Source organism: Malus sylvestris, chromosome 9, assembly GCF_916048215.2.
Source record: "Malus sylvestris chromosome 9, drMalSylv7.2, whole genome shotgun sequence".
Taxonomy (NCBI): Eukaryota; Viridiplantae; Streptophyta; class Magnoliopsida; order Rosales; family Rosaceae; genus Malus; species Malus sylvestris.
The window spans coordinates 12,945,866-12,962,995 of NC_062268.1; the positions used below are offsets into that span (position 1 = coordinate 12,945,866).

At 40.5% G+C, this 17,130-nt stretch overlaps 1 protein-coding gene and 1 pseudogene across 1 annotated transcript in view; both read right to left on the minus strand.

Moving 5' to 3' along the window:
• The window catches only part of LOC126582789 (23 kDa jasmonate-induced protein-like), a 48,982-nt gene that overhangs the window by 22,649 nt on the left and 9,203 nt on the right, over positions 1–17,130 (minus strand). The gene's annotated exons all lie outside the window — the stretch shown is intronic.
• LOC126633808 (23 kDa jasmonate-induced protein-like) lies at positions 650–1,871 on the minus strand (annotated as a pseudogene).

Here is a 17,130-nt window from a genome sequence, read left to right on the forward strand (position 1 = left end):
CTTGAAAATCAACTTGAATTGTCAAAAGCTCTCTAAAGCCAAAATGCATGCGTTCTCTCCCCTTTAACCTAATGGCTAAAAAGCCTTATTTATACTACTATAAAATAAAATCTTTCCTAGAAAAGGTCTTAAAATAAAATTAGGAAACATAATAAAATAATAAAACAGAAAATAAAAGGTTTCCTATTTAAACTAAAATTCGGACTTCTCAGAAAATCACACTTTTGACCAACCAAATCAACTCTGATTTGGTCCCAAAATGTCTTTTTGAAAGCTTAAGACGTCCCCTACAAATCCTCAGAAGGAATCTTCCTAAAAATATCCCATATTGACCTCCAAAATGCCCAAAATGTCCAGAAACGTCAATCTGGGAAAGCTTCACGCTGGGCCTTCTTTTCATCGCCACAGTCAAACGGCTTGGTAGAAAAATCTGGAATTTTGATACAATCATCTTGAAAAACTCACGAACATCCTCCAATTAGAATCACTCCGAAATTCATCCGTTTGATCACTTTTTGCTCCAGAGAAAGTCGAATGTTCTACATTGGAAATATATAACAAAGTATAAAAAATCTACCAAAATAACCAATAAATTAATACTAAAAATAGGGTAAAATATATGGTATAATATGGACTCATCAGTGTGTACCTAAGCATGTATTGCTCCAACAGTTGGGGAAGCTTGGGCATGTTCTGAAGTGGGTTTTGCTTCTTCGGCATGTTCTAGAGTGAGTATTGCTTCAACAATTGGGGAAGTGTCGCCAGTTTACATGATTGATACGCATCCATTCGATGTGTGCTTTATGTTCTCTTGAACTTTGTCCAAGTCTTTAGAGATTTCGTCCCAAGAAGTATCAAAGTGGCCAGCTTTGCGAACCTCTGTATAGGCCTGCACTTACATATTGCAAGTATTTAAGAGATATCAAACGTGTTTAGCTTCCCTTAATCGTTACTGTACATAATATATATATATATATTATATAAAAAAGAGTGAGATTATTTTTAGGCAACATTTTATATATTATGTGATATGACGGTTAATGATCATTTTTTAAAAGCTCGTCTGGATGTGCTTTTAAAATAATTGAAAGTACTTTTGATGAAAATGCTTTTAGAACCAATTCTTAGTAAAAATGCAAATAAATTCTAGAAAAGCACTTAAAGTGCTTCCTGAAAGAAACACATAATTGGTGCTTCTTGCAAAAAGTCCTTAAATGCTTTTAGAATCCAAAAATATTTTCTCTAAAAGCGCTTTCAATCATTTTAAAAGCACATCCAAACAAGCCCTAAATCATTAGAAAAGAAGTCATTAATACTAACTGTGTTTTTATATCCATCCCTGTTAAATGGGTTGCTCCGAGACAACAACCAGTCGCATTCGCTACCGGCGTTATTCAGGCCTCGGTACACAACAGCCTCATTGGATCTAGCCATCGCTAATAAAGACGTGTGGACGTGCAGCAACCCACCCCACTGACCATTTAAAATCTCTGCTGGGTATGGTGCTTTTCCGATGTGCCCATGCCAATTGTTCTTAGCATGAAATTTTAAAAGCATATCCAAACAAGCCCTAAATCACTAGAAAAGAAGTCATTAATACTCACTGTGTTTTTATATCCTTCCCTGTTAAATGGGTTGCTCCGAGACAACAACCAGTCGCATTCGCTACGGGCGTTATTCAGGCCTCGGTACACAACAGCCTCATTGGATCCAGCCATCGCTAATAAAGACGTGTGGACGTGCAGAAACCCACCCCACTGACCATTTAAAATCTCTGCTGGGTATGGTGCTTTTCCGATGTGCCCATGCCAATTGTTCTTAGCATGAAATTTTATCGTGTTCCTGTTGGAAATTTTGAGTAGAAATTTCATTGTCTCACATTGATCACTTTTAAAAGATTACCTCACTCTATAAGGCTTTATCACTTATAAAAAGTTATTGGAGTGATGGATTATAGAGAATAAAATTAGGTTCAACCTTGAAGTTAGGTTTTAGAGTGTACTAATTAATTGATAATTAATATCAAAAGGTGGGCTTTGGTATCTAAATATATAGATGTTAGGGCTGGGTTCGGTTTGAAACGGTTCGGTTTTTTGCCAAAATCGAAATCAAACCGAAATTTTGGTTCGATTCGGTTCAATTTGTTTCAGTTCGGTTTTTTCCGGTTCGGTTTTTTTTTTTTTTTTTTTTTTTTTGGAAAAATGAAAACAAAATTGAAATCTAAAATTTTAACATGTCCAACACAATTATAACATAAGCATTCTAACACAAGGAAAATAAAGGTAGTCCTGAATCCGAATCATGTTGCTCCGTATATTTCATTGCCGTGCTCTGTATGTTTCATTAGGACTTTAACAAAATTTATAGCTGACTTTAGCTAAGTTCCACAGTGTTGCTCTATTTGTTGACTCAATAGAGCAATCAACATAATGTGACTCAACACATACATAAATTGGAAAGCATCAATAATTGATCTTCATTTTAACCAAGGAAAGCCAGAAGAGCATCATAATATATACACATATACATCAGAACTATCAAACTTGAAGAGGTAAATAATACATTTGATCTCTTTAGTACACTCACAAATTTATAAATAAAAAATATACGAAAACGTATACCGACAAATTTAGATACATGCAGAGAAGAATATTATCAAGGGACTAAGTATCCAGCACCAGCAGCACTAAAATCAAGCATCCACCAGAATTACCGACGATCGGATTGACTGATATAACTACGATTTCTGCACCAATATCAAAAGGATCTATCAAAAACTTTTCGAATTGATGGGGTAAAAATATTACCAGCTTGACAGATTACCCCAAAAACAAAATGATAAGTCAAACATGATCAAATTGTTCGCAAATTAAGATGAAGAAACTGCAAAAGTAGCTCAAAAATCCAACTGGGTAACAAGTAAGCAAAGTTCCCAACTCAAATTTAGCATGCAAATTCAACAAATGGACTTAAATATTGAAATTTTCTCTACACCTACCTACTTTAGAACCCCAAAATTAGCTTCAACTAATAGTGTTCAGAAATAGCATACCCAAAACAAATCGCAAAACCATGAAATTACAGAACCCATGAAATTGAAAATAAAATCTGCAAAACCCATGAAATTAAAAACAAAATATGTAGAACATGAGAGAAATTACCTTGCAAACGAAGGAAGTCGTGGGTCGAGACTCGAAAAGGCGAGAGGAAGTCGCGGGTCACGGGGGTGAGAGACTGAGACTGAGACTGAGACGGCGAGTCGGCGACACTTGCAAATCGACGAGATATGAGACGGGTCGCAGGTCGCTGGGAGTGGGAAGGAAGAAGACGAAGAGCGGTGAAGCTGGGAGTGGGAAGGAGAGGGTCCAGTCGTCCAGAGTACAGATGAGAGGGATAAGGGAATGAAAAATTGAAAAGGTGCGGCTGCTACAACTAGTGGCTAGGGTTAAAGGGTTTTGTTGATTTCTCATAAAAAATAAAAAAAATTCTCTGAAATCCTGGAGGCATGAGGGTTCGAACCCATGCGCTCCAGCTTTAAAAATTGAGTAAATTATAGCAATAATCCTTGAACTTTACTCAAATTGGAGCAATAGTCCCTCAACTAAAAATCCATTACCATTGGTCCCTCAACTTATCAAAATATGTAGCTATAGTCATTTTCATTAATTTCTTCAAAATTTTGTCAAAATATGTTATGTTGGAATAACCATTTATTTAATTAGGGTCCCTCAACTCATCAAAGTGTGTAATTATGGTCATTTTCGTCAACTACTTAAAATTTTTTGTCAAACCGAGTTATGTTTGAAGGACCATAGCTACAATTGGGATAAAGTTAAGGGACCATTTCTCCAGTTGAATTAAAATTAAGGGACCAAAGGTAATGGATTTTTAGTTGAGGGACCATAGCTGCACGTTTTAATGAGTTGAAGGACCAATGGTAATGGATTTTTAGTTGAAGGACCATTGCTCCAATTTGAGTAAAGTTCAGGGACCATAGCTACAATTTACTCTTAAAAATTTCACTAAAAACAACTTAGCAACATATTCTATTTTGTTATGATTGTATGACTAAACTATTTATACATATTGAAAAAAAAATTAAATATATATATTGGTTTGGTTCAGTTTCCGAACCTCAAAAACCGAAACCGAATTGGTTAGATTCGGTTTGGTTCGATTTGACAGTTTTGGTTGGGTTTTTTTCGGCCTCGGTCTAGTTCGGTTTTCGGTTTTTTTCAGTTTTCGGTTTTTTGAACCCACCCCTAATAGATGTATGGCACAATGGTATCTAAATCTGGGCGGGTAAGTATTGCTGTAACCGCGCATGCAATGGATTATGGGGTTGTTGGCAAGGCCGTTCTTGTTTTTGGTTTAGGGGTTTTGATACAGGTACTGCCGGCAGACAACCGGCTTCAAACAGCGGCGCGTAATGCTTTATCGAATATAGCATCAGATGGGAGTGCGATGGGAGATGTTATTGGAGTTGTCCTATCCGTGGTCACTGACCAAGCTTTGTTAGGGCCCGTAATAGCCGGCATTGGCATATGTTTTCTTATTAGAGAAATCACCATCTGGTTGATTAATGAAATTTTTGGGTCCGGAGGCAGTGCCCTGTTGAGCACAACGAGGCATCGATGTTATGTCGCACAGTTGCCTGACGGCTCAGTTCTGGCACGCCAAACTGCGCATCAACAATCTTAAGATGGTGATGATCTACAGATCTTTACCGGTTTTGAGCACTACCGCACCTCAAGTCTACATATTATCTTCTTCTTTTTTTCTGGTAACAAGTCTACATATTATCCCTACTGAATAACTTCGGCCTATTTTATGTTATATACTACTTTTAACTTTTACCGTCTATGTGAGAGGTGTGGGAAGAATCCGGATCATCCCTGAAAATGGTGAATTGTATCCGTTCATTGTACATCCTGTCATCAGTTTTCGTCAGGTACGGTTTGTGTTCAATTTTAAATAAAAAATTTAAAAAGATTTCTAACCACACGATGTACGATAAACGGACACGATTCAATGATCTCGGAGATCCTCACAAAGAGGATCCGGAGGGAAATGTTATCCAAATAAGAAGTCAAATCCATAAATAAAGTTAATGACATGCTATGATTACCGAAACTTTCTTTAAATTGAACATGAAGCAGTCGCAAACAGTGCAAAAATCATGGTGCGGGTTCAATTTTCACTGATTCTACTCGCCTAACAACGAACCATTTAACCTACTAACATTGTCGCTCTACTACAAAAATTGAACATGAAGGCGCAGATTTATTACAACATCAAGTAACATCAAGCCAAATGCATTTCAAATTAACATCAAGCAATCCAGACCGCACCACATTTAAATAATAAAACTCAAATTACTATAATTATAGTAAATCTGATAGACAAAATGCACCAATAGGAGAGATTTTTTTCTAAGTTCTAGCATTCAAGTAGAACTCGACCTGTAATGATACAAGTGTAGAAAATGGTATATTTTTCTCTGTCCCAACGTGGAGTACCCACTTGAATATCGGGTGCTTGAAAAAATTTCTCCACCAAGAAAGTGAGTCTTGCGTGACACGACACGACACGACAGTCAACAAAAGTCAACACTTTGCCTCAAAAGGGCATTTTGGTAAATTCGCTTATTAAAATTATATAAACCGTAAAATTGGGTACGGGTCGTTACACAAATGGCCTACACACAAATTATTCTTCGACCTTTTCAATGAAAACATAATCTTCTCCCTCTTCCGTAGAAGTCATCTTCCATCTCTTCAATGAAAAAGTCATCTTCTAAGTCCATTGTTATTTTTGTACTTTCTCTGAATGAAAGGAGATGAAAATATGAGTTAGAGTTTAAGGTAGACAATTCATCTCCCATGCCCAACCTTTTTTTTTTTTTAAATTAAGCAAAACAAGATAATTAATGTCCTTACCAGTCTTTTTGTAAATAAACAAATTTGTAATTAAAAATTTCATTAAAAGATGGGTGGGAAGATAAGACATTGGGGTGAGAATAACATCACTCTTTAAAATTTGGGCTTTATTTAGATATTTTAATGGTTAAATCACAATTTTCACTGTCAACTTTTGATCGCATAACAAACTCATACTTCATCTTTTATACATTGCAATGTCATACATCAACTTACGAATTCGTTGCAATGTTAGACCTCCGCTAGTCAATCTGTTAAATTTACCGTTAAGTAATGATGTGGCAAGACCATGTATTTGCTGACGTGGCATGTATGGCTATCAAATTTGTTATGTGAAAAAAATAAACAAAAAAATTTAATTATTTATAAATATCACTCCAAAATATTTTTAAAAAATCCAATTCATTCTTATGCCCCGCCCTTCCTCAAAACCCCAACATCCCTTTCCTATCTCCCTCACCGCGCTGCCCTACCCCTACCACCACCATCCCAATCCAGACCTGATCCAGTCCCTCCTAACTATACCCGTGGGATTCTTCACCCACCTGATGAAGCGGATCCAGAAGAAGCTTCAGAGCCCCTGGAATTTCTGGGTACGAGGAAGTTTCAGTGGCCTGGAATTGTAGTGCGTTTTTCTTGACGACTAACTGTAAACACGAATATTCCTGTGATGAAACGAGATAAGAACACGTGTACAAAATAATATTTATATTAATGATTTTGGGGTTACAATCTCTTCTACAAATTTAGCCTCTGATTCGATCTTCGTAAGGTGTAGATTTGTGGATTGTGATGTTGATCCCAGGGCATTCGAGGCTTGATCTTAGGATGAACAGGTGATGAACGATGAACGCTTTCTTCAAGGGGCCGTCGGGGCTTGATCTTCAATTGGTGGAAGTTCTTCAAGGGTCGTTGGAGCTTGATCTTGAAGGAGGATTTGGTGGAAGTTCCTCAAGGGCTGTTGGGGCTTGATCTTGAAGGAGGATTTAACGAAGAACAAAGAGAGCTTTCTTGATCCTCCGGGATTTACTTGGGAGCTTTAGAGTTTCAAAGCTTCAAGGTTTTGGTGTGATGTGAATTCGTGAATGAAAATGAATGCATTGGCTTCCTACTTATAGAATTCCAAAACTTGATTTTTGGATTTAAATAATCAGATGAAATAAATCATTTCTGCCAGGTGTTGACACGTGTCCTATTTGATGACTTTTCCGATGATATTCGATTTTTCGTTGAGTCACATGCTACGTGTAAAATTTATGTGACAGATGAACGTTGGAATTTAATTATTGATCAACATTTATTTCACCGAAATTTCAATGTCTACAAATGCCCCCACTTCAAGGCGCGTCGTATACATGTGCTTGTCACGTATAGAATATGTGTTTTGAAGTCCTTTAATGTAGATGTCGATCCAAGGGCCGTCGAGGCTTGATCTTGAATTGGGCTGGAAGTTTCTTCAAGGGCCGTCGGGGCTTGATCTTGAATTTGGCTGGAAGATTTTCTGGTTTCCTCCAACTGTTGATTTTCCATAGGCTTAATCTTGAACTGGGTTGGAGGGTTTTCTGGTTTCCTCCAAAGGTTGATTTTCCACAGGCTTTATCTTGAATTGGGCTGGAGGGTTTTTTGGTTTCCTCCAAGGGTTTGAACTTACTCCTTTTATCTGGAGCTGAATTTGATTCAAGGGTGGTGGACACTCGATTTTGAATTGGACTTGTGATTTCTTTAAGGGCCGTTGGGGCTTAATCTTGAAGTTAAATAGGACCACAAGCGGTTTTCAAGATTCAGACACATGGCAAACAGGCACAAGGTGGAGGTGATGGTCTGTTTCTTTGTTCAATCTTTCCAATTCATACCCGAGCAATTTGGTTAACGGTATGATCTTTATGGGTGGCGGACACTTGATCTTGAATCAGACTTGTGATTTCTTCAAGGGTCATCGAGGCTTGATCTTGAATTTAAATAGGATCACGAGCGGCTTCACCTCGCAAGTGAGATTCAGCTTTGTTAGGGATGAACCAGCACGTGTAGTTGTTGTGTTTGTTGATTATCCCCAAGCTTGATGTTTCATCGTCCCTCGTCTTATTTGTTCTCTAGGCAGATGTGGTATATTCTCTAGATGCACATCAGCAGTTGAAGATGAGTACTCAAGAGCGATGCTAGGTAAGCAATCAGGGAAGGGGTTCCAGGCAGTCGGTTCCTGACTGGAAGCTTGATTCAAAGTGCTGACTGATTGCTCTCATTCTTATTGTCCTGCAGGTAAGAACAATGACAAAGAAAAAGACAGAGAGAAAACATGATATGAGATTGAAGAAGCCGGGGTGATTTAACGGCGTTGCATGGCGAAGCTTTGCTCTTTGGCGACGGTACCAACGAAAAGTTGTTGAAGTTTCTCGAGCTCTTCGATTAGAGTTACGACGCCGAGCTTGGATTTGCCTTAGATTCATCTGTCTGGATTATGCAGTTCTGCAGAGAAGGGTGTCGTGCTATAGTGATATGTTTCAGCTCATCATTGATCCTTCTGCTTCAATCTCTTGCGGTATTTGTCCCCGATGCAGGAGTGGAATGCAACCTTTGCATTTAAGTGGTCCTTCAGAACATTACTTCTCAGTGACGATGAATACTCGAAAGCAATGTTAGGTAAGCGACCAGGCAAAGGTTCCGGGCAATCAGTTCCAGATCGGAAGTTTGATTTCGGGTTCTGACTGATTGCTTTCTTTCTCCTTGTCTTGCAGGTAAGAGCAAGGGCAAAGGGAAAGACAGGGAAAAAACATGATATGAGATACCTTTGCTTTCGGCTCTAATGATATGAGATACTTTTGGTTTTGAAGAAGTAGCGGATGAATCAACACATGTATTTGTTGTGCTTGTCTCCACATGCTTCGATGTCTCATTTTCACTTGCCTTATATGTTCTCCAGGCATCTGGTATCTTCTTCAGAAGTACATCAACAGTTGAAGATAAGTACTTGAGAGCAGTGCTAGGTAAGCAATCAGGGAAGAGATTCCAAGCAGTCGGTTCCTGACTGGAAGCTTGATTCCAAGAACAAAGAAAAGGATAGGAAGAACAAGAACAAAGAAAAGGATAAGAAGAAAACATGCTATGAGATACTCTTGTTTTCAACCTTAATGATATGAGATACGTTTGCTCTGGTGTGGCTTGGTTAAAGAGGTATTTTCAAGGAGGAAGAAAACTGAGTATGTTAAGAGGTTTGGTTGCAGATGTATTCTTAGTAAGGAAGAAGAGTCAAGCATTTTGGATGTGTGCCTTGCCATAGAGGATGAAGGTTGACCTATATAGGGATTTCTCAATAGCTGGTAGTGGTGCAGATGTGGCCTTGTCAACCACGCTTGTCGGTAAAAGTGTGGTAGTTGGGATAGTGAATTTCACGCGTTTTCAACTCTGTCAGAGATCTTTGAGAAAGTTGCACGTGATATCCAACAAGCTAAGATTGCATCTGGTGGGTGTGTTGACGGACTTTACGCAGGAAAATCCGGCTTTTGAAATTTGGAGAGTGGTGTCTCTTCGATTTTTTTGAACTGGTGGGTGTGTTGCCTCCCCTTTTATAGAGGTATCGATCACATCCAACATGCACACTTTGAAGATTGCCCGCTCGTGAAAATTGTCTCTGGTGTATTTCTGAGATTGCACTCCGTCTAACCTTTTTCTTTTACCATTTTTGAAAATGGCTAACCCGTCTAACATTTGCTTAGATTTGAGTCTTAGAAGCGATACAAGTGCGCCACATCAGGGTAATATATGGCGCCCATCCTTCTTATCTTCTAATGGCCCTCTTACAGTTGAAGACTCTGTGATGAGGGATGTAACAACGGCTACGGTTGTAGCTAGGAACCTTCTTACTCCTAGAGATAATATGCTACTTTCAAGGCGGTCTGATGAGTTGGCTGTTCAAGACTCCCGGGCTTTCAGTGTTCAATGTGCGGGCTATGTGTCTAATATGGGCCAACGCCTACTTGCTCGAGCTCGCCAAGTTGAATCATTGACGGTCAAGGTGGAAAATCTTAAACAAGAGATTAGACAGCTCAAGCGCGAGAATAGAGATTTGCACATGCTTGCAAATAATAATTAGATGAGCATGAAAATGAAGCTTGATCAGTTGCAGGACTCCAAAGGTCGGATTCAAAGTGACCATCAGAAGTTTATGGATACATTCAAGAGGCACTTTTTGCCTTCACCATTTGGAGTTCGACCAAGTATTGAGGTGCCACATGATCAATCTTCAGTGCCTCCTTCTTTTAGGGTTCCGCCGGGTGCTGAGGCTTCACATGAGCAACCTTTGTGAATGCTCCCTATTTTTTTCTTTCTTTCTCTTTTTATTTTATTTTATATAAAATTGTAATTTCCCAGAAATATCAATAAACATGCTTTATTTTATTCGGTGTATTGTGCTAAAACACATACCTCACTAAGACGTGTTACTTCCCTTTTTTTTTCCTTCTCTTCCTTTTACTTCTTTTTTTATTTTTTTTAATTTTTTAATTTTTTAATTTTTTATATAAATATATATGTGTGTGTGTGCGTGCGTGTGTGTGTGTGTGTCTATATATATATATTTAATCATACTTTTCCAAGGTGGTGCCATGCACCATCCTTCCCTTATTTTCTTCTTTTCAATAATTATGTCGCCACCACCTCTTTTCCTTTTCCTTCTTGACTTACTAATAATAGCTTGCACCTTTTTTTTGTGTGTGTGTCCATGTTTTGACGACGAGTATGGTAGACTGACACTGCTGGGTTCCTTGCTACACCGCATTCTTCTCGCACGCGGACCATCTTTTTACTTGCACAATCACCTTATTCCATTCTTCACTGCATGCGGATTGCTGTTTGCTCGGTCACTGCACCATTATTTGCATAGTCCGCACTTCTTTTGCTTCTATAGGTTCTTATATATATATATATAATGTACATGTATGGGATCGAACCGTCACCGCACAACCATTGCACAGCCACTGCATTCTTGTTGCTTTGCACTGCCACTGCACAACCATCTGCATTGCCTGCCGTCCTAGTTGCACTGCCTTGTCATCCTTGCTGCACTACCTCATGTCCTTGTTGCACTGCCTTGGCGGTGATCGGGGGAGAAGGAAAAAAAAAAAAAACAGACCCCTTTGTGAAGCTTCTACTCTGTGAGGCCTATTCGCATATATATTTGCACGGCACTATCACCATGTTCATATATATATATATATATATATTATATATATATTTGGAAGGTGCACGGCACCATCACCATGTTCATATATACATACATACATATATATATATATATAATATAATATAATGTCTATCTATATATAATATGTGTACCCCTCTGACGGATTTTTTTTAAAATTTTTTATGTAGTGCTGGAGGATTGCACCATCATTGCACAACCATTTCATAGCCACTGCATTCTTACTGCCTAGGGCTTGTTGCAGTGCGTCACTTTTTATCGTATGGTGTTGTGCAAAAGATTGCAACGAGGTTTCGTGTGTAGTGCCTTTTTATCACAGTTTTTCCTCGGTGGTGCACTGACGTGTGGTGCTGTGCAAGAGACTGCAGCGGGGTTTCACTGTGTAGTGCCTTTTGATAATAGTTTTCCTTCGGTGGTGCGCTGCCGTGTGGTGCTGTGCAAGAGATTGCAACGTAATCGATGCGGGGTTGCGTAGCATTTTGGTTTTCTTTGCTACCGTAGCGTGCCTTGAAGGACCGTCCTGTAGCTGCTCTATTTGTCGTGCTGCTCAAGTGTTGCGATTGATTTTTTTTTTACAGTCATGGTATTTTTTAAGCGCTTTAAGAGCAACACCATCACCATTCTTGCGAAGAAAGGCGATTCGCCACTGACTGGTCCCAAGGCGCTTGCTCTTCCCGTAAAAGACAACTCCATGCATATTAAGTCGTGGTCTTTTGAAATATCTTGGGAGGTGGTAAACTTTGTTCGACCAGATACGAAGAAGAAGGAGTGTACATCGAGGGTTCTTATCTTGAATCCTTCGCACCATGCTTGTGACAATCATCCGGCTTTGTTTAAGCTTCTTGGTGATCACATTTGCATCGGAGCAATGTCTTGGAATGATACCCTATCGACTACTGAAGAAGCCGTCTTTGCTGAGTTTTATTGGGAGTGGCTTGAAGATGTCTTGAGCCGATCTAAAGATGAGTTTTATTTGTTTAATTATGATCGCCATTCTTCAGTCCTTCATGCATTTTTTGAGCATTGGTGTTTAGCGACCAACACACTTCACACGGTGCAAGGGGAGATGTCAATTTCACTTTGGGATCTCCACAGGATAGGAGGCTTGCCAATCCAAGGTAAGTTTTATGACGAGGTCGTTCCTAGCGCGGAGGAACTTTCTTTTTGCAATAGTCGAAGATTGCCTGCGAGTTGCCGCTGTTTGTTATGGGCGTATCACAAGCTTTCCCAGGATGCTCAAGGTAAATTAGATGTGAGGATTTCTTTATAGATCTGATTTTGGTATTGGGAGGCCATGAGGTATAAGAAGTCTTTGAAGAAAAGTGGCCGTAACAAGACCACTAGGCCAAATGGAGACTCAGACTCGTCCGGTGCTATTGGCTCAACCGGGCGCCGCTCCTCTGTTGAGTTGAGAGCATTTGAGGATCTTGGCATAGCATCAGAGCATGTGGAAGAGTCTTACCTAACTGCTTTCTTAGCTTGTTGGCTTTGTAAGTTCATTTTCCCAATAGGCGACGTCGACTTTGTTCGACCTGGAGTCTTCAAAGTTGCTAGCAAGATGGTTGCAAGTAAGTCTTTTAGCCTTGCTATTCCAGTCTTAGCGAATATTTACAATGGCTTGAGCATTGTTTCAAACTCGGCAAGCACTGAAGATCGTGTTGCGGTATTTCCTTACCACTATGTGTATGGTTAGTTAGGTGAATACTTTGGCACTCATTTTTCTTTGTCAACTTTAGACAAGTCAAGGCCTTCTTCGTCGACTGTAGTCAGGCTGGGGCCTTTGATGACGAAGTATTCTGGTGTGTTCTCCACGAAGAGCCTTAATGATTTGCAGTCGCAAGCGCTGTTTAGAAGTTGCGAAGGCTTGATGATGGACCTCCTAGCGAGAGTTGGCTTGGTGCGGCGAGGCATCATAGATGATTCACATCTTCGCTTCTCAGACTTGTCTTACCTTATAAGTCTTCGCTCGGGGTATGTTTCTTTACGGCAAGAAAATCGATGCATCGTTCAGTCGTATAATCCTCACCATTTCAGCAGGCAATTTGGTTTTGTCCAAAATGGCCAGGCAAGCTGAAGGAAAAAACTCAATTAGAATCCTTGCAAGCCATGTATATGTATTGGGAGTCTTGTACTCATGCATGTACAAATGCTGCTATCACCCTGCCGACCAATGACGAGTTCAAGAGTAATCCGGTGACCTGCGTCTATGTACGTTGGTGGTCAAAGGTACATTATAAGAACTTGGGGATGGCAAGTGGTACCAATTATTCTCACTCACGCGATGATATGTCGAGAAAGGGTTGTTATGTGGTCCCTATGCAACTGGTACCTTTGATTGCGCGAGTGCAGCTCCCTTGTAAGATAGACTTGTAGTTTTAACCTTTCAACGCATGTGCTTGTCTCCTCAACATCCAGATGCTTCTGAAGAGGCGGGAGAGGAAGTTGATTCACACGAAGATGGATTTGTTTTGCAACAGCATCAACAAGTCTTAAACAAGAGGCCACTTGAAGGTGCTCAGGTTGACAGCGATGTCAATTTTCGTCATTTTATGGTTGTGTGCCATTTGAGAGTGTTTAGGCCTTCTCAATTTGAGAGTGTGCCATTTGAAAGTGTTTAGGCCACTTGAAAGTGTTTAGGCCTTCTCAATTTGATGGTTGTGTGCCATTTGAGAGAGATGTATGTATTTCATTTTCTCTCGTGATTTCTTCTGCTTTCATCATTTTAGCTTTCATTTATAACATCTTTCTCTGTCTTCTTTAGGTTGGGCCTTTTTGTTCTTTTGATTTGGCAGCCGCAGACACTTATTTCTATATGAGGATGCTATTTGGAGGCAACCTACCTACAGATGGGGAGATCGGGGATCCGCCTGGTGTAGAGCTTGTTCCAAATCCGCCAATTTCACAAGTTTGTCGTGTGTAGGTGGAAGTATGCAAGATCCCCGTCATGCGTTCAACACCTTTACCAGCTAGCTCTGAGATCTCTCTGAGAGGGCCGAACCTTAGTGGCACTGAGTAGCTTATCCATCGCATCCATCTTGGTACGGCAATGGATATCAAGAGCCATATTAAGGGGAGGATTTCAAAGTGCCCGTTTGAAGACCTTGCATTGCTCGAGGAGGATTTGTTGAAGCTTGTTTCTTCGATTGACAACCTTAACTTTGATTCTTCGTTCTTAAAGATCAAGATTGCCGAACTTATAGCACCTCGACTGAGTATTCTTCCTTGCGTGTTATTTCCTCGAAGAAGTTGAGTCCAGCTGTTAGAGCTCATCAACTCACAACAATAGACTTGTCGCTGGCCCAAGTCTGGTCTTCTCAGCTTGCTGCTTCGGGAGATTATCAAGTCACAAAGACTTCTTTAGTTTCCGTCCAAGCACGTCTAGATGCGTTGGTACGAGAACGAAAGCAGTCAGGAATCGAAGCGTCACAACTTGAAGGTGTTCTCGCGGAGCAGAGAGCTACACTTTCTCAATACTAAGATAAGATTTCACGCCTAGAATAAGAGAAATGCATGGATATTGAGTTTCCGATCATGTCTCCCACCGAGGTAGAGACTTTGAAGACTTTGGAAGGCTTGCTTGAAGATCGCCTCCGTAGTTTTAGGGACATAGTTTTCGAGTAGTGTTTTCCGTTTGTAATCAGGCTTTAGAGCCGACTTCTTCCTTTAAAGAAATAAAGTATTCACACTCTTGAATTTGCTCTTTATTCTTCCAAGTGTTTGTGTTCTTTTTTTTTCTTTTTTTTTTATTGCTGATGGTGTGACTGTACTTGAAGTTTTGAAGTTTCAAGTTTCCTACGTACCATCGGTTGAGGAGGGATTAAGTCATAACGTAGTTCAAACACTTTTTTTTTTGTGCCGTACACAGTTTATGCTCTTGCGGGTCGGGAGCATGGTCTGTTTGTTTTAGGGGTAGTAGCGTTTCAAGAATCTACCATTGATGGGGCCGATCTTCAAGCCGTCTTCTGCCATGATTAAGTAGACTCCATTGGTGTAGACTTCTTGCATTACGTAAGGTTCATCCCACTTTGATGTGAACTTGCTTTTTGTTTTGTGAGTTATGATGATAGGCCTACGCAATGCAAGGACGAGATCTCCCACTTGAAAAGAACGAGGGCGAACTTTCTTGTTGAAAGCCTTGGAGAGTCGTGCCTGATAACAGTCCTAGTGCTGCTGAGCTTCGAGCCTTCTGGAGTGCGGAAGGCTGTTAGTTCCTCGTCTTCGAAAGCCATGCGAATTTGATTGTATCCAGAAGATCGTCTATGAATGACAGTGCTTCATGGCCAGTGGTTGCATCCACCATGATTTCAATGATTGGCAAGGGGAAGTCGTCCTTCAGGCAAGCATCGTTGAGGTCCCGGAAGTCTACGCAAACACGTATTTGTCCAGATTTCTTAAGGATGATGATGATGTTGGAGATCCACTTAGGGTATTGCACCTCTCGAATGAAGCCTACTTCAATTAGCTTGTCAATCTCAGCCTCAATTTGTGGGATGAGCTCCGATCGATATCGCCTTTGAGTTTGCTTTATCGGTCGCGTTCTAGGCTTGACTACAAGATGATGCAGAGCGATGACAGGGTCAAGGCCGGGCATTTCCTTGTAGGTCCAAGCAAAGACATCTTTGTACTCTAGTAGTAGTTGGTAATACTCTTCTATCTCATCCGCACTTAGCAGCGCACTTACAAAGATATGCTTCGACTCATCTTTTGTGCCTAAGTTGAGCTCCTTGAGATCATCAACCGTGGCTTGCCCCCCATCCTCAAGTTGTGGTGGTGCAGCAATGACGTCTGCCTCGGGGATTTCATCTTCTTTGCCTTCTTGGATCGTGATGTGGAAGACGTCTTGGACTACCTCTTCAGTGCCGTCTTTTTGGGCTTGTTGGTGTAAAGATTGGCTGGTGTGAATGATGGTGCGCCTTCTCACTTTCAGTGATCCAATTGTGTCAACCTCCAAGATTGCTTGGCGTTTCATCCTTGAAGGAATAAAGCTTCGAACATCATCTTTTCTTGCCAGATCATCGAGCTTTTCTTCTTTTGGCATCATTTCCCTCTTTCTAGAAAACTTATTATTGTCTTCAAGTCTTTCCAAAGCTGACCATCGCGGAGGAGAGCTGGCCGTGTTGCTTCGTTTCTTGGGTTTTGACAACCTTTCAAAAACAGAGCTTTGGGATGTTGGTGTGTTAAGCCTCTTAAAAATAGAGGTTTGGTCTTGACCACTAATACGATCAAGTGCCGAAATTCTCGACCTTGAACGATTCATCCTATCGAAGACTGGCGTCCGAAGAGCGGACTTAGGCTCCTCTTGATTTTGTTCAACGCTCACACTGATGTGTTGAGTGCTAGCGTTTTTCGCTTTGCTTGAAATCTTCACGGGTGCATTTGGTGTGAAGCCGAGCCCACCTTTGTTGTTATCAACTCCGTAACCATGCTCCTTCAACTTCTTTTGAGTCTTGGTGAGGTTATGTTCTTTTTCATTGACGGTGTTTGAAACCTTCTTTCCAGGCTTTGAAGAGGAAACGAAGTCGTACCCAGCTTTCGACATGAGCTTGTAGGCGTTTGGATCAAAACCTTCTTCTGTCCTCTTGGTTAGAAGAAAGCTTGATTCCACCCCTTTTGGTAGAGCTTTTATGAAGCTTTGTGGTAGTCTTGCAACCTTAGCATCGCCTAGCTATGTCAGAGCTGCATTCGTCTTGAGCAACTTCACATTATCCTTGTGCCACTATGTGTCGGCTTTACTTGCTTCGGTTTTGAACGGGGATTGACCATTCTTTCTTCTTGACATCGGGATGTATCAGAATATGGGTGTGTTCGATCCTTCTGAAGGCGTCTTACTCCATTTGGTTGTTGCAAGTTTAGCAGGCTCGTCATCATTTTTGCTTAAAGATGGCACGGCTTGCCCTTCTTGCTTCCTGGGCATGGCTTGCCATTCCTGCTTTGCTTTGCATGTAGATTTGATGTATTCTGGAAGAGCTTTGGGCACCATGTCTTCATCCATGTAGA